This window comes from Ursus arctos, chromosome X (genome assembly GCF_023065955.2).
Source record: "Ursus arctos isolate Adak ecotype North America chromosome X, UrsArc2.0, whole genome shotgun sequence".
Classification (NCBI taxonomy): domain Eukaryota; kingdom Metazoa; phylum Chordata; class Mammalia; order Carnivora; family Ursidae; genus Ursus; species Ursus arctos.
Genome location: NC_079873.1, coordinates 27,437,663 through 27,456,917, shown reverse-complemented (window position 1 = coordinate 27,456,917; position 19,255 = coordinate 27,437,663). Strand labels below are relative to the sequence as shown.

Sequence of the window (19,255 nt, the reverse complement as noted above, 5' to 3'; positions counted from 1 at the left end):
GTCCCAAAGAGTGACCGTCTTAACAAAATCAATCCTTCAGGTTTACCTGGAGATCTCGTATCCTAGAGTACACATTTTATACCAAAGTGGCTGAGTTGGTTAAGGGTTCGGGTAATGTCCATCAAGGTTTTCTTGGAACTTCTCCTCTACTCTAACACTTAAGCCAAGTTATTATTTAGCTTATTATATTCAAATCTGCAGGATGAATTTTATTTTAGAATAGATTTGGTCCTTGAAATTGTGCTTTCTGTAGCTCCTCAAATTTCATGGCCGTGAATGTTCATGTCTTGTCTAATAATGAAGAGTTTCCAGTTCCTGATTTTGTTTTTATGGAGAAATCCTTAGGCTCCTATGTAAATTAGATATAAATAGATACTGAAAGATAAGAATATCATTTCATTCCTCTACTCATTAGATGTAGCAGAACTTTTGATTTGAACCAGTCAGAATCTAATCTACTCTGCATCTTGGATACTTTGTTTTAAGTATGGTTCTATCTCATTTTTTGCTATGGAAGTATAAATGATTGTTATTTATGCTTGCATGTTTTTCAGAAAGTTAGACTATTTTATTATATTGGCTGCCTGATTACTTGACTGAAGTGTATAAGCAAACAAATAAAAATCTAAAACTATCTCTTGGGGCCTAGAGAAACTACGATGATCAAAGATTATGGTTACTTTGAAGCCAAGATGAGGAAAAGGGAAGAGCGGAAGACATATTTATTGTTACGATAACTCATATCTTGTTATTAATGCATTATAAATACACACAAATCATTTTTTAAAAAACTTATGGAGAATTTCAAACATATACAAAAATAGAAAAGCAGTATAACGAGTATCAGATACCCCTCACTCAATTCCAACAATTATAATCATTACCATCTTTTTTCCTCTCTACAGGAACCCACTTCTTATCTTTAATTTTTTGGAAGCAAATCCTAGAAAACATATCACTTCTACTCTAAATATTACAGATTGTATTTTTAAAAGAACAAACACGCCTTTAAAACATAACAATTCCACGCCATACCCAGAAAAAGTAATACACACTACTGATGTTTCCCAGATTATCCTATAGGACTCCACTAATTTTTTTAAAGATTATTTATTTATTTATTTGAGAGAGAGAGAGAGCTAGAGCACGTGCACAAGTGGGGGGAGGAGCAGAGGGAGAGGGAGAAACAGACCCCCCCCCCCCCCCCCCCCCCCCCCCGAGCAGGGAGTTCCACCCGGTGCTCAGTCGACTCTGGGATCATGACCTGAGTCTAAGGCAGACGCTTAACCAACTGAGCCACCCAGGCGCTCCTGGACTCCACTAATTTTTAAATAATTAATTTGAAATGAACAAGACTGTACATTGGGATTTTTAAGTGTAATTATTAAATCAAATTTACTGTAGATTCTTACTAAAAGGTTCTTCTCTCTCTGCCTTTCTCTCTCTCTTTCTCTTGTTTTGAAGAAACACGATAGTTTGTCTAGATTTTGTTGATGATATCCCCATCGTATTGCTTAAAAAGTTTCTCTGTCCCTTGTGGTTACTATACATTAGCAGTTAGATCTAGAGGGCTGCTCATAGTCAGGTTCCTTTTTTTCTTCCAAGATGACTAAATAGTGTTACATACTTTCATCAAAAGGTACGTAATGGTTTGGTTGCCTCATGTTTATGGTGTGTGATAATAGCAACCGTTGATCATTGTCTTGATTATTTTATTATGGGTTGCAAAACAGTGATATTCTATCTTTTCTTCTTCAATTATTAGTTGGAATATTTCTGTAAAGGGAGCTCCTCTGCATTACCTATTTGATTACTTTGCAGTAGAGTCTATATAGTAAAAGGACAATAAACACTTCAGTTTCTTTCTGAAGAAAATAGTTTTCAAAATAATGAGTTGGTCCCTAGTCTCTTCCACAGGTTACCAGCTGATTTTTTAAATTTATTTTGCTTGTGTCTTCTGGTATCACTATGAATGTATGGTTTTAAATATATTTCAATATAATTGATGTATTTCAGTCTTTTTTTGTTATTATCCTTATTGATCCTCATATTTTTTCATCTATATCCAGTGGAATTCTCCTCACATTGGTTCCTCGATTCTTTTTCACTTATAGTCAAATTTGGTCTATTTCAAGTTTGTACCAAAATATATTACAGGCAACTCTTTTTTTTTCTTTTTGGTGGAGAAAGCATCATTTTTTAATTTAAATTCAATTCGCCAACATATAATACATCATTAGTTTCAGATGTAGCGTTCAGTAATTCATCAGTTGCATATAAAACCCAGTGCTTATCACATCACGTGCCCTCCTTAATTCCTGTCACCCAATTACCCCACCCCACCCCCAGGCAACTCTTCAGGTCAGTGTTTCACAATCCCATAAGCCTTAGGTACTGGTGTCCTTCCCAAAGCTGCTGGGACTCTGGAAGTCAAGTGGTCCAGCCCCTCAGCCCAGGAGTACAATTAGAATTTACCCTGATAGACAGACTTGCTTTGTTTTTTTGTTTGTTTGTTTGTTTCAAAAAGCTGTAAAAAGACCCTCTTGTTCTCATACTGTCCTTTAATGAAAAAAAATGGTGATAATAGAGTAGTATCTTTCAGATTATTTGGCAATACATTGGCAATCCTGTCAGTCCCCCAAGTTCTTGGAAATGCTACTGATCCGTGAAATCCAAAAGCCTGGGAACCACTGCCATGTAAAGAATAATTTTGCAGGTTATTAACAACTGTTAAATGGAGAAAAAAAAACTTTTGTGGTCAAATGTTTGGGAAATGATACTACAGAAATCCATGGGGTCCTGTAAACTGAACTTTGATAGGCTACATAGAACTTTGGTGGTAGATCACCAAAGGGCATTCCTGGGATGTGGGTATAACTTCTCTTTCTGGAGTATTTATTCATTTAGGACACTTACTTAGTGACTAACATTTACTAGGAGTTAACAAAAAGTGGTGAGGCAGCATATATTCCTCATTTCTATATTTGGACTATTACAAACAATCAAAACAATAATTACTGAGAATTTTTTATACGGCTAGCACTCTCAAAGGTGTTATGTGTAGAGAAAAAAAGATGAGAGATTACACCCCATACTAAATCTGAACAAATTTCCAATCTGATCAGAGACTTTGCTTCTAGGAACCATGGATGCCTAGAGTTGGCATCACCTCTTTTATAACTATTGAGTGAACAGATATAAAGAATGTGATGTGGGGCCCTGAACTCTCCTTTGGTTATTTAGATTTTATTAGTTTATCAACTTATTTCAGGATAAAAAAGACAGAACCATAGCCCTTACAATCCATTAGTGTAATTTATTATTTTCCTTATTTATATCCCTTCCCATTTTTATATTCTTGTATAATTTCTTTTTTTTTTTTGCATGAACTTTTTCACTTTTGACACAGTTTTTAAAAAATTTTTTATTTATTTATTTTAGGGAAAGAGAGAGGAGGGAGGGAGGAGCAGAGGGATAGGGACAAGCAGACTCCATGCTGAGCATGGAGCCAGACAAGGGGCTCAGTCCCACAACCCTAAGATCATGACTTGAGCCAAAATCAAGAGTCAGATCCTTAACCGACTGAGCCACTCAGGCACCCCATTTTTGACACAGTTTTGTTCTGAAACTCAAACTACTGTACAGACACATGTATGTATTGATGTGTTAGAATGTGTTTTTATGTTTGTACATACATGGATATGAATTTGGTCCAACAGAGTGGTGTGACTATCTTTGACCTTCTAGGTTCTTAACACATGGCTCAGGGCTCCTGATTCTTCTTGCTGGTGGAAGGCATGTTCAGATGTGGTATAGACCTATAAAGGACAGGTTATAGCTCAGGTCATCACTATTTCTTTTTAATTGTCTCCATCTTACTCAAGTATCCTTCAGGGTATTGTGTAAAAGTTTATCGGTTATAATTCATTTTGACCTCTGGTGCTCCTTTCCGTGCTAATCTACCACAATGGAACTGATGCCCTGGCTTGTGCTGCAGTGTTATGCCCTCAAGCATATTGAGTATAGAAAGTTAACTCTCCTTTAGTATTCAGCCAAATCAGTAACATCTGTCCCAACAACACTGTGGGACATATTTTGCTTTAATAAAGCAATCACTTTACAAATACTTCAACTCTCCTATATGAGTGGACATGTGTATAAAAATATATATCAGTCTACCGTACCTCTCCTTAATAATGTTTTTCTACAAAATTAAAAAATCTCCAATTCCCTGTTTAAGACATTTTACTTGATGGTCATTATAGTGTAGTGCTTCTCAAACTTGAGAAATAAGCAGGCCCATGTAAAAGGAATAAAAAATTCCTATGGTCAACCAATGCTGACAAATTAATTTTATTCCGAGTTACTTATATAAGCACAAATATAAAACAAAGAGCACACATTTTATGGTTAAAAGGCTTATAGATCTCTAACACCAAATAATATTTTCAAATTAAATAGAACAGAAGTACAAAAAAAAGCAGTAGAATTCAAAAGTACAACCTCAATGTGACTGCTGATGTTGTTTTGGATAAATTAAATGGCCTTTTGTAATGAGAATATAATACTAGCTGCAGTGGTACAAGTTCTTTTATTTACAACACGCCTTTTTGTTCTATATATACTGTGAAGGCTCAATTATTGTACTGCTTTTCTCTATTAAAACCTTTGCAAAATCCTCATGTATACAGATGGTCCCTGACTCACAATGGTCCAACTTAAAATTTTCCAGCCTTACCATGGTGTGAAAGCTATACTCTTCAGTAGAAACCATACTTCAGATTTTGAATTTGGCCCTTTTCCCACACTAGCGACATGCAGAATGATACTCTCTTGCGATGCTGGGCAGTGGCAGCTACGCAATCATGAGGGTCAATGATCAATACACTTACACAACCATTCTGTTTTTCACTTTCCGTACAGTATTCAATACGTTACATAAGCTAGTCAACACTTGACTATAAAGTAGGCTTCGTGCGAGATGATTCTGCCCAACTGTAAGCCAATGTCAGTAGTCTGAGGACACTAAGGTAGGCCAGGCTAAACTATGATATTCGGGAGATTAGGTGTAGTAAATGCATTTTTTACTTGGAATGTTTTCAGGGTACAGTGGGCCCATTGGGCTGTAACCCCATTGTAAGCTGAGGCAGGTCCGTACAATATAACCATGGCCTTGCTGTCATGGAGTCGATGCTTTTGTGTCAGCTGCCGGCACCTGTTAGAAGTGTACAGCGTCCTATGCGGTTTTCATTATCCATCAAAGGCACAACTTATTAAGCTGAAGAAACTGCAGTTCCAATCTCAAAAGTGTTGTTCAGCTAAAATTATCACTGAGAAAGAAAAGTTGTGTCCTCAGAAGTGGAAAGGAATTTAATGTAAGTGCAATACGTGTACAACTGGAATGACTGTTCACGTTATCATCAGAAGAGGCTGGATGGAAAGCGCACGCGTTAACAGCCAAGGAAATCTTAGATGCGTATATACATGGGCCGGGAAATCACCCAGCAGTACTTGCTTAAAGGTGGTCATTCACATCATTCTAAAAAGTTCATAATAACTGGTTTAGATTTTTTTCAGAGGGGAAGTCAGTAGATACAGTGTTTCCTTTTTCCCGTTTTGTTAAAAAAAGAAAAACAGTTTTACTTTTTCAGTTTGCTTATTAAAAGGTACAGAAAATTATAAACAACATATGAATGTAAAGCTGTTATTTTGGCTAGTGTGATTATGGTATTAGTTAATTATTTAGTTAACGTTCCGTTCAATATTTAACAAAGATTGATTTTTCTATGACACAGGATTGTCCCCAAATCTCTGCCTTATCAGAACGCTCTAATATATTCATAATTACTTCATTTTAAACCTAAAACAGGATGTATAATGCATGTTTGAAAACTAGTGGTGGGAATAATTGCATGTGGAAGTGAAATAGAATGAGTGACTCGAGCATGCCATAAAACGCCTTTCCTGAATGGGTATTCTATGCCTTTCACTATCCCATGCTTCAGCCATGTTTAATTTCAGATGGTTTCTTTTTTTTTTTTTTTATAATGATTTTTTATTATATTATGTTAGTCACCATACAGTACATCCCCGGTTTTCGATGTAAGGCTCGATTAATTTCAGATGTTTTCTTAAGTGAGAAAAAAAGAAAGTAAATGAGTATCTGCCTATATAGACAATAAAATAAGATCTTTAATGATCCCAGAATACAGGTCTGTAAATGCACCTAGTGTAACCTAAGGTGAAACTGAAAAACTGCCTATTCAGTAAAAGAAAAGATTTACATGGAGATATGGGGCCAAAGGTTAGGTTAAAAGATTTAGGAAGAAGACTGCCAAAATGGAGAAAAGATCATTGAGTCATAATCCTATTATTTCAAAAGCGATCTATACATTCAAGACCCTCTGACTCTTGGTCTGTGGGAAGGGCACGTAGAATGGAAGCAAGATCAAAACAGTTTGGAAATGATGAATGCGTTTCCTGAAGATAGGGTGTGATACTAATGGGGAAAGACATACAAGAGTCTGTTTCTTGATCTCATTACTATTCCAGGAATGGTCTGTTCTGTTAGGATTTAAGAGTAATCACTAATTGAATGCAACATGGATTGGAGAATAGCCTTTTTAGAAGATAATAGCACAAGGAAAAAAGTAAAGTACCTTGCTGCTTGCTAGCAGTAGACATGTGGCCCGTCATAGTCATATGTTTCAATAAAATCACCAGGGAAGCTAATGTCTTGCTGTGGTTCTTGCAACCTTTTTTCCAGCCCTTACCTAATACTGCTACAAGAGGCAAAGCTGGTTCTGTTATTCAACAAAACAGTACTTATTAAAACCAAATATGTGCCAGAAAGAAAAGAGTAATAGATGATTTGGCCATGGCTTCTCTCCAAGAGAGAAAATTCCAGAATCCTGAAAAGCTGCATGACCTTGACACACTTTGATTAACTTTGACATGACCAAACCAAGCACATCAACCAAACAAAGCACAACAGAGTCCAGGTTGGATGAGACTACGGATTTAGCTAGAGTGCCAGAATGTAGTTAGTAAGAGTTGGGCTCTAAGGCCAAATTGCCTGCATTCAAATCATGTGCCTTCTACCTTATGTACTATAGACTCTAGAGCAGGTTATTCACCTTCTATGTGCCTCAGTTTACTCGTCTGAATAAAGGGGATTTTAATAGCATGAACCTCATAGGTTAGGTTTGCAGATTAAATGAGTAAGTTACTTTGAACTGTATCTGGCATATTACTCTAAGTTATTACCTCAGTAATGTACTTTCTTTCTTTATATTTAGGGGGAAAAAACCAAAATTCATTAAACAAACATATTTGGAAGAGCTTGTTAAGAGTACTGTATAGTTCATTAGTTGTGCTGCCTTTTGACGTATTAAAAACAAAACCACCTCTGCACCCCACCAAAAAAATCTCCTGTATGTTTTGAAAGTTTCGTGCATTTGTAGTATCTAAAAAAAAAAATGTTTATCTTAAATAGCAGGTTTGTAATAATGTAGTTTGCAATTGTAATAATGTAAGTTCTGGTTAAAAATGAATTTAAGTGACATATAGAAGTTAAATGAATGAGGTAACAAGTTAACCAGTAAGATCCATTCTCTGGAAATGAGCCCCCTCCAGGCTGAATTTATATGTTACAAATGTGAAAAAAAGAAGGAAAATAAGAAATACCTTCTACAGCCCTGCTCTTAATAAATATTAATTTAATGGATGAAGGTTTTCCTTAAAAAATTCTAATCTTCCTTGAGTTTACTTGAGGGGTCAAACTAGGTCTTTTCTCAGGAGAAAAGATTGCTAGATAATTTCCAAATAAAATAAACGGAGGGATAGTTAAGGTAATTGACAATTCTCATGTAGATCAAGCACTGGGAGGAGTTTGTGTTAAGATACTAACATCTCTGTTACAATGAGGTTAGCAGGGGTCTATGCAGGACCTGGAAACCCAGAGATTTTCAGTACAGAGAGGGTTTTTCTGAGAACTTAAAGGAAATATAATTTGCAACAGTGATTGATACGCACTGAGTTTATTGAAGAAAATTTACCTTTATTTTTGCCCTTTGGTTTTTTTAAACTCTTGCTACATATTGTCTTTTTATTGATCTTTAGTAAACTTTGTTATTGAAGCATAACATAAATCAGAAAAGTGCATATGCCATAAATAAAAATAACCACCATTTGGATCAAGAAATAGGAATTAATATAGGTGATATTTACTGCGATCTCCTCTTACACTGAAAATCTAAGTTCCTAGTAACATTAATGTAATTACATATTTGGTTTATCCTACTGTATATAATAGTTCCAAGATAACAGGTCTTGAGATTATTTTTGTAAAACAAAATTAGTAATTAGAGATTAATGATTTCTGCATTTATTTTATTATTATATGTTTATAGACATCGGCTCCCCCCCGTTGAAGATCAGGCCTTTCTCTGCAGCTGTGTATTTCTTATCCCATCTGGAGCCATTGCCATCAGACATTATGTCTGCTGTACTTTTTCGGCTGTGGCAAATCAGTTTTCTTTTTGGACTGCTTGTTCCTAGCCTTGGTTGCTGATGTGGATCTTTCATTTATTCTTCATTTTAGGCTGTGCTCTGGCTCTAAAAATGGTTTCTCACTGGCTCTCCGCTTTCATTTCTTTTCTCCTCTATTCTTAGACCTTTAATTCACAGTATCTTCCAGAGTTCCAGATGAAAGAATCAGGACTCAACAGAGTCATGAGACTATTACAATAGGTGGTAGTGTTCCTTTTGGCCTACTGGTTAATAGAGCTGACTCTGGAATCAAACAAACCAAGGCTTCTATGTGCAAGGTTGACCGTGAACTAAGCCTTACTTTCTACATACCTAGTCACAAGTTTCCAATACGTGTTAGTTATTATAATATTTCTTCTGTACGAATGCACCATGAAGATGTTGACTGTGTCTACTTTGTTTAATGCTGTTTACCAAGTGCCTACACATATTAAGCACTAAAATATTTATTTAATGAATCAAGATAAAATTTATTAGGGAAGACATAGTTGCTTAAATTAGAGTTCCTCTCTTCCCCAAAAAACTAATAAATATATGCTGGAGGAAACTTGACACATTGGTTAAAAAAAAAAAACAGAAGATAGTAGTAGTTCATGGTGAGTCTAAAATTGATATAGGTGCGAAAAAAGGCAGACATGGAGTATGGTATTAGAAATGATGCCCGAACACCCTCTTCGTTGACATTAAAAGTATTTTCACCAGACCAAAGTTGTGCTTTTCACCTGTGCGAAACCTAAATTAAATGAGACATTGAAAAACTGGAGCCTCTATAGAAGCACCTGATAATTTTAGGGTGTATTAGCTGTCTTCAAATATTCAAAGAGCTGTTCAGTGGAAAAGGGATGGAGCATATTATTACTAGGTTGAGTAGAAAGGAAGGGGAGACAGGGAACCACTCATATTTACACCAACTAACATCATTGCAGAAACACTAATTGAGACCTCACTGTGCTGGGGCAGGAGGTGTCAAATAACCAAAGGCCAGTCATGGGTTCCAGTTCACAGCTGTGAGGAGAGGAGATGGCCCTCCTAGGAGCTTGGCAATCTGCCTCGCTGAATTGCAGCTCAGAATCCAGATGTGTCTACACAATCGTTTAAAGCTCCCTATTATTAACCTTGAGTTAAAGGTGAATTAAATTTTCTATTTTTCTAGTTTAAACATTTTAGCTGTATTTTACTTAGGGAATTTTCTAAAGGGTGAGTGACTCCTGAAAGAAGAAAGGTGTCCTCCTTAATATGATCCAAGGAGAATCTGTGTGTTCTTTCTGACTGCTGTGTCCCCTCCCCCTGTGAGTTATTTCTTCAAATGGGAGGCCATAGGATACAGATGAGGCCTCATCAGCAGACCCGGACCTGAGGGTAACAGCAGTGAGTGGCCCCCGGATGGTGGATGCCATTGAAGGGGCAATGGGAGTGGAGGCCAAACAAACAAACACACACTAACAAACAAACATGGTAACAGTTAAATATGGCCAGAGCGCCTGGGTGGCACAGTCAGTTAACCATCGGACTCTTGGTTTCAGCTCGAGTCCTAATCTCAGGGTCGCAAGATTGAGCCCTGCTTCGGGCTCCGTGCTGGGCACGGAGCCTGCTCAAGATTCTCTCTCTCCCTCTCTCCCTGCCCCTCCCCCCTCAGATAAATAAATCGTTCACCAATAAATAATAAATAAATAAATAAATAAATAAATAAATAAATAGGGCCGAAGATAGAAAAAGCTTCATCCGGAGATAAGTTTTCTTTCACTGGGGTGTGGGAAAGGGGCTTAACATCTATTTAAGAAATGCCATGAAGAGGTTTGGGACACAGTTGAGGAGTTGGTGAACATCAGGGATTTGTATGGTATTCTCACTTGAGCCTTGATGGTTCCTAGGGGTGTTTCTGGGGCCATCTCTAGAGTGAGGATGGAACCTGGATGTCTACCACCGCCACCACCACTGCTACCACCATCATCATTCCTTTTGCTGATTCACCTCACTCTTCATGTTTCATGTTGGACTCTGTGTCACAGGGCATTTGAACAAACATTTTCTTTTCAACCCTGAGATCCTTGGTTCCTGTGTACTTCTCATTGGTACTTGAAGCAATTTTATTGATATATTTTTTAATTCCGGTTGAATGTGTTGGGGTGGCAGGTTCTGGTCATACAGGATCTGCTTCTCTATCAGGAGTCCACACAGAACTTAAACTTCAAAAATATTTTATTAATATATTTTTGATATATTAAACCATGTTAGCTTAATCCATTTCTAGCATGTTGGCACAGTTGAGTTAGCAAATAATGAAATGAAAGAATGATGATAAATGGGTAGGCATACTAACATGCCTTTGTATACAGCAAACAGTAAGAAACAGATGGGACAGTCTGAGTAACACGTTGACAAGAATTTCTGCAGCCAACTGGTGCTGCACCTGTTAACCTGGAAGGAGATTAATTTAGGGAACAGCTATGGTCTTTCTATATTTCTTATCACAAAAAAGATGTTTTATTACATTCATCGTAACTTCTCCTTAGCAATAAATTCAGGTTACAGCTTCTTTCTTGTTTCTATGTGTGCGTTTTCACACGATAGTGTATTGTCTTTGAAAATTACATCTAATTTGATCATCTGGACTCTTCCATCAAGGCAGGATAAAATTAGCTTTCTTAAATGCTGTCCTAATTTATTAGGTTTAATGATCTCTAGTGAATGTTTCTATACCAATTTGCTTTTGTTTATTCTTTATTTTCTTCTCTCAAACTCTTTGTGAATGGTGTCTAGCAGCGTCTTCCTTAATGTTCTAACCTATTTAAAATCCTTGATTTTAACACTTTTAGTTAAATACTGATTATATACATCAATGGTAATCTTTTATATCTAACTGATATTAAATACTTATGTTAATTTTTAAAGCCCCGCACTTTCTTTTTTTTTTTCTTTATTTAAAGATTTTTTTTTTTTTCAGAGAGAGCATAAGCAGGGGGACTGGCAGGCAGAGCAGGCAGAGGGAGAAGCAGGCTCCCCACTGAGCAAGGAGCCCGATGTGGGACTTGATCCCAGGACCTTGGGATCATGAAGTGAGCCAAAGGCAGACGCTTAAGCCACTGAGCCATCCAGGCGTCCCAAAAACCCTATACTTTCATCACTGTTGTAGAGATGAGCAAAATCCCTAAGCTCTAAACTGGACATATATGACTGGCTTGGTAGTTCTTTGCTGAATGAACAGAAAATATAGAAGCGGATAGTTTTGCTTCTTAGACATCTTATCTGTCTTTTCTGATGCTCTGTTTGCTTTAGGTGTTAGTTCATTTATGCCATTTTTAGTAGTACAAAACAGACTTTATCTTTTGCTGGTAGGAATGAACTTTTAGTCCAAAACACTTTTCATACTTTAAGTTAAATTTGAATTTGGATACTAAGATAGTAATGTGAACTTCCAAAATTGTCATAAAGCTTATGAACCTGAATTTTAACCTCAGGTAAAAAATCAAGAGCACTAAGTGCAGAGGAAAGTGGGTGAATTCATTTATACAATTTTATTTTCAAACTCAAACTTCTTAAATTTTGGGAAACAAGTGGCGAATGGCTTTCCAATATATGGAGCATGAAACAGTGGGGAAATGTATTATGGGTTGTGAAAGAGATGCCGGCCTCCCACGAGACTGAGACTTTTAGAATCAACATGTGATCAAATTGATCTGAACTTGATCTCTGATGCTGGAAGCATGTGGCAGCCCGTGAGTGCTCTGAAGAAACTAAAGAGGCAGAACAAATGCCGGCATTCACCAGTGGTTGAAGAGTTACCCTTTCTTCATTTAGGGGAAAGACTATTACTGAGAACCCAGACTGAGAACACACCCCATCACCAGTAAAGTAGCTTGGGAAAATGTTCTATCATAGCACATCTTGAAGTTCCTACTGAAGGCTATTCTACATGAATATTTGAAAAGAGGAGATGTCAAATATAAAAGCGCAAGAGTCCCTGAGGGTTTAGTATCTTTATTTGCGTTAAGGTTTCTCATAAATAATTCTATTTTGGGATATAGGCTTAAAAGGCAGCTGCTCAGCCTTCTGGTATATATGTAATAAATGTGACTCTTTTTAATATTGAAGTTACCCTTAGGATAGTAAGTGCATTTATTTTAAAGAAATATAAAAATATAATGAATAAAATATTTCAGGTACCTCAGATCATTGCAAATTAGTCATCAAGTCTGAGTTTTTCTTGGATTATATGAGTAATGCCTTGGGATAGAGTGAAACTTACCAAAGTATGTTTCTGAGAACTAGGGATGGAAAAGATTTCAGAAAGGAGAAACCCATGGGAAGGGGTTTTCTACTGTCATGTAATTTATCTGAACAGAAGAAAAGCTGATTTTCAGTCAGTTTCAGGTAATGGAAGGTGTCAGAATTCCACGTTTTGTGTGTGTGTGTGTGTGTGTGTGTTCAATAGCCCACTTAACCTGCTAGAGAACACCCGAGGAATAACAAGTGAATCATAAGGTAGAGTGACATTCAAGTGCACTTGTTTTCTTCAATATTGATATTTTTCTCTTGAAATTATATGTCTAGAAAAGCTTGTCTTTAGAAGCAGTCAGTTAGGGTCAGAAAAAATAAATAATGGTGTCAAACACGAAGTTAGATCGCCTCACCAAGATTTGGGGAACTTCTGTGCCGAGGAAATGTGACCTGAAGGAAAGCTGCTGGTTTGGGTTTGTTTGCCCCCTGTGTTTCCTTGGGATGAAGGTGGGGTCTAATCAGAAGCTGCAGATGTTTAAATCCTCACAGTAGTTTTATCCCATGGCCTGTCCACTGAATATTGCTGACAGTATAGGAATTCTTTAGCATAAAAAGACTGAGCCTCCCTGGACTGATAATTTTCTCAGTTTATGGTGTGTGTGATGATTTTGTAAAGTGGAAAATAGTTGACAGTGGGAGCTAGATAATCCTAGAAGGTAACTTTAGGAAGTTCAATCAGGCAGGTACCATCTGCAAATTGGACAGAATTCAGTGGACAACAAAAAACTCAATTGTCTGTCTAACCCCCTTGTATTCCCAGGACTTCGTTTATAGTGCATGGTTCATAAAAGACTCTATAAATGATTACTGAATGAATGAATGAGTGAAAGAATGCACAGATGAATGTGTCTCTGGGATTTCAAGATACTTTTGAGTCCATACATCCCATATAGCTGTCTCCTGTCCTTCTGAATTGGTAGAGAGAAGAGTTTATGAATTTGTTTGTTTATTTCCTATAATGTCTCATCCTGGAAAGCTAGAACAGATAATTCTAATGAATAGAAAGTACAGTGAATGAAGATTAATTAGACTAAGGACAAATAATGTAAATGCTCTAAGTTCTCACCTGCAAATGGGGCTTTATTTATTATTTTTTTATTTTTTAAAGACTTTATTTATTTACTTGTCAGAGAGAGGGAGAGACAGCACAAGCAGTTGGGAGTGGCAGGCAGAGGGAGAAGCAGACTCCCCGCTGAGCAAGGAGCTCGATCCCAGGACTCGGGGATCATGACCTGAGCGGAAGGCAGCCGCCCAACTGACTGAGCCACTCAGGTGCCCCAAATGGGGCTTTAATACTTGCTTTCTCTGTTTATGGTGTTCCCAAAGTGTGCTGTCCAAGAATATGTCCCCACGCAATATATGGCCGTACTGACAAGTCTCCAGTGTTACTCCCCTTGCACAGTGCAAACATGGTGATCTCCCTAAACATACAGGCTCGTGCAGTGGATAAGCACATGGATTGTTGACTGAATTCCACCTTTGCTACTTAGTAAGCTCCATAATGGTTGCTCCTCTATAAAATGGAGTTCAGATGATGCCTATTTCCATAAGAATTAAATAGCTAATACATGCAAAGTGCCTAGAGCAGTGTCCCGACCGTACGTCTTACTCTCTAGCACTACCAGCCTATCTGTGACTCCTCCTGTGCTCCACCATGTTTATAATTCTGCATCTTTGCACAGGCTGCTTCCTCAGCCTAGAACGCCTTCCTGTTGCCCTGACAAACTCCCGTCTACCTCTCAGACTACCAAATGGTATAGTTGTAGTCCTTGTGCTATTAGGTAAATAATACAGGAAGGCTTGCTTTCCTGGAGTGATTTCCCCGTGCTGGTTGATGGCAGGCCAGTGCCACACCTTCTGCCTTCAGTCAGATCACCCCTAATGGATGCTTCTGGGCCATTTGACAAGGTGACCTCCCTGTTGTAAACTGTGCCAAGCCTTTCTTTCAGGAGCGTATTCAACAAGGGTTGGTTTTTGATTGCTTTTGAATTTGCAGTTATGCTGATTTTTTTAACCTCTTTGGAAAGCAGTGGAGACTAATACAAATGCATCTCAGTCTGTTAAGAATATATTATAATCATCAGTGTTTGTAGAAAATGCTTTTTTACTCTTTATCATTGTGTTTCACATCCCAAGGATTTTCTTCAGATTAGAACATAAACTGAAATGGGCAATATTTTGAATGTAAAGGAGAAATGGGAGACAGTAACATGATGGTGGCATGATGGGGGATGAAACTCTGCGAGAACCTTAGAAACATGCATTGTTAAGAAAAGAACAAAGCATCCTTGGGTAGTTCACTGCTTCCCGGTAATTTTCCACCTCACATTGAGGCAAACTTGGATGCTGTCAGATTTTCAGGGGGAAACAAAAATAGCCATCCATCTGTCTGTCTATCCATTTATCTTTCTGTCAGTCGTGTATGTGTGTGTGTGTGTGTGTGTGTGTGTGTGTGTGTGTGTGTATTTAGGGATTTAATTGAAAATGGTGGAGCATCACAACTTCAAAACTATTGTTTTACTTCGGGGTGCCTCAGTGGCTCAGTCGGTTAAGCATCTGACATCTCAGCTCAGGTCATGATCTCAGGGTCATGAGATCAAGCACATCACAGGGCTCCTTGCTGAGCGTGGAGCCTGCTAGGATTCTCTCTTTCCCTCTCCCTCTACTCCTCCCCATCCCCCCAAGTGCATGCTCTCTCTCTCTCTGTCTCTCTCTCTCTCTCTCTCTCAAAAAACAAAACAAAACAAAACAAGACCAAAACTATTGTTTTACTTCATATTCACTTTGTGTCAAGGTTCCAAAGACAAGAAATAGATGGGGGCATTTTAAGTTCTATGTAGTTTTACTCAGTTTGTTAATTCAAGACGTTATAGAAAGGTTTAAAATTGATAAACTTAGAAGACTTCTTTAAAGTAGTTCATTTCATTTCATGGGCACACAGACCTGGTTTAATGAAAAGGACCCAGTTTTTGATTTGTTAAATATGGAGGTAAAACTTTTGTTCAGCTATTTTAAAATGAGGAAACTTTGAGCAACCTCCCTGATTTTTAATTTTGTCCTCTCTAAAATTAAGATAATTGTGACTATCTGCCAAGGCTGTTTTGATGCATGATGTAATGTTAAAGGGCTTTTGAAAATGTAAAATGCTACATAAGTATTGTTGTACTTAACATTGTTCTAAACATAGTTTTTGGAAAATAGTGAGATGATGGTCCCCACATTCCCATCCCAACCCCTGTACATCTTGCATTGTAGTTTTACCTTCGTCAAGTTATTTAAATATTTTCAACCTCACTTGCTTCTCCAGAATAGAAGATTCTGTTTAGCTTTCCTTAGAATTTCAAGATATGGAATTAGCAAATAGCTATCTAGCACTGACATACTCCCTGCTGATACATTCAATAGAAGTTAACATAGATAATATTAAGAAGGTAGACAGAAAGAGAACAGACATCTAGAAGCAACCTCCCATATTCTAGATTTCATACTCACTTTTTTGGGTGATCTAAGCTAAGGCTGTTCCGTAATGCTCAGGTGAAAGAAATGTCAGCTCTCTTTATTTTACTAAATTGAATCGAGTATGCTGCTGAAGCCCCACCTATCAGGGCAGACATACATACAACCTGTTACATTTTGGGGTGTCTGGTCCCTTCTCAGGAGTTTCGCAAGAATCTGGTGGACCAGAGTGGCCATCCAGAGAACAAGGAAAGAACCGCTGTAGCTGTTAATCCAACACGGTCTACGCATTTTGAGTTAATCAAAGGAGGAGAAGCTACTGTCTCCCTCTCTACTAGACCAAAGTAAAGGGATCCTTTCCTATTGGCTATTCTCAAGGCCAAGAGGGATTTTAATGTCCGATACATTCTCTCGCTCTTTTGCTCTCTGTCAATTTTTGAGTGAGATTTCGTGGTTTCCTTACAATGACAACTGTAATAGGAGCATTTCCAAAAGAGCTATTAGTAGAACAATAACTAATTAGTTGTGTGTTTTTGTACAACCAGATTTAGGATACAGTTTCATAACTGGTAAAATGAGAGAGACAAATTACATTGCACATTTCCCTAAGTCTATTATAAGTGCAACAGTGTAGAAATCTGTTTTTCCTTTAAAACATCTTCCTGAAGAAGTGGTATTACTCTCCCCCTCCTCGCCTGTCTTTATGTGCTCCCCTACTCCTCCCCCTTAACTGAGTACCCTCATTAGATGCCTGGGCAAAATGTTTCATTGTTGGAATTATAATATTTCAATAGTTTACATTATCTTAATTTTCTAATTTCCCAGGGCACTTTGAAATGTTATGATAACGTGAAAAATGTATGACTTCCCCCCAGTGAAAAGTTAATTAACAATTGCTTTTATTCTTTGATGAACAGTTTCATTGCTGAATTGTTACTAGATACTATCGCTTTTGGTTTGTTTGCTTTTTCTCAGTTAGATGGTTAAATGATGGTAAATGAGATCATCTTTGGTCTAATGCTGCATTAGACTATTTCTTGGCAACCCAGGTACAAAGTGTTTTCAATTTTTGGTGATTATTGTTGTTTAATTTGTGATTCCATGAATGAGTAAATGCAATTTGAATTACTTCCATTAAGAGCCATTAAGAAGGAAATCGGCTTCAAATGATGTCATGAAGCCAGTTTTAAAATAGAGATGTCTATTTTTATAGCAGTAAAGTAAGGAGGAAAAAAAATGAATGAGTACAACTTGACTTTTGAGGGTTTTTTTTTTTTTTTAATCTTGAGTTAGGCTGAAGGCCAGATTTGTAATTGATCGTGTATATGATTTCTAAAATTTGCTTAAAAAATCTGGATGGATTTCTGAAAAGGCAATTAAAGGTTTGCAGTTGAAAAATTATCCTCCTTTATAAATATTGGTGAGTATAATTGTTTTCCAGCATGGGGGATATGCTGGACAATATATAGAGAGCTCCAGCTCCAGGCAAAATTAAATTTGTGTTTTTCAAAGATACTGGGATTAGCTTGTTTACCAATTTGTTACTAATCTGTTAAAGCAGCAGCATTTGCAAAGTATATAAATCTTAAATTTTAAGCTTAGAAACATCCTTTCCTATTCTAAAAAGTCCACTGGTCCTCTACCTTTGCTGCTAATTGAAATTTCATGAGAACCTTTAAAACTTAAAGATGCTTTGGTCCCACCCTGGAAGATTCTGATTTAATTGGATTGGGAGGAAATCTGGTCATTGGGATGTTTTTATAAAGCTCCCCAGATGATTGTAACATGCTGGGAAAGTGGCAAAACCGGTGAATTTGTAAACAACATACCATTTCCTATACAAAAGCCAGTAAAGTCAAAGAATATTTAGACATAAGAACAAGCAAAAAAATGCAGTGTCAATAAAGCAGGCACTTCATAAGCATACGTTTGCAATAACACATCACTGAACATGATTGAAAAGCTGGGTGTGACAATTTTTTGTTACAAAGTGCCTAGAAGAATTAATTATAATGTGGTAAAATCAGCAAGCCATTTAAAACAAATAGCATGTGGCACAATCCTTAGATAATATAAGAAACTTACACTCAATTTGCATATGTATGTATACCCACTTAGAACAAGCAACAGGATATTAGCAATTTTTTAAATGGTACAAAATGAATTATTTTTTGTTAATAGTAATTTTGATATTTTTCAGTAAATATACATTGCTTTTGTAAAAAAGAAAAAATAGTGTTATTTCTGAAGTTACTTTAAAATTAGGCTATTTAGAAATTAATGAAATAAGGAAACTACACATTAAAATAACAAGGATAAGAACAAAGCTGTAACGAAAGAAAATTCATAGACTTCAATGCTGTTATATTCAAGGTAAAAGGGAAAATGAGACAACTGGCCATTTGATTTTATAAGAAAGAAAAAGTCAGTAGAAGAAATATATTCAAAAATGTTTTATAGACAAATGCTTTCAAACATCCAAACCTGAAGTATTATCTGGTTAAAAAATTTGAAACCACAATAACAGCTTTAAAACTTTTATATTTATGTTCTAAAGCCCACATAGCCTTGATTATGAACTTTATGAAAAAAAATAGCACCTTGAAAACTGTAGCCCAATCTCAGGAATACAAGTGTTAAAATCCTATAAAATAGAGTAAATCACACCAACAAGAGCCTATTAAATTACCATACATAAATGTATTTATCTTAAGAAAACAGATATGCTTAACGTAAGACTCAATTTACATCCTTCACTGTACATAAGACTCAGAAGAAAAAATATGTAATAATTTTTAATAAATTTTGGAGAAGTATTGATTAAAAAAAATCTATCCCTGATTCAAGAGTAGAAACAAACTTTTAGCAATGTAAGAATCCATGACAGTTGATAAACATGACAAATAATGCCTAGCAAAACAACAGCGGGGCACCTGGGTGGCTCAGTTGGTTAAAGGGCTGCCTTTGGCTC

General features: G+C 36.8%; 1 protein-coding gene across 15 annotated transcripts in view; it reads left to right on the top strand.

Annotated features, from left to right (window-relative positions):
- The window catches only part of DMD (dystrophin), a 2,358,181-nt gene that overhangs the window by 604,207 nt on the left and 1,734,719 nt on the right, over positions 1-19,255 (top strand). The gene's annotated exons all lie outside the window — the stretch shown is intronic.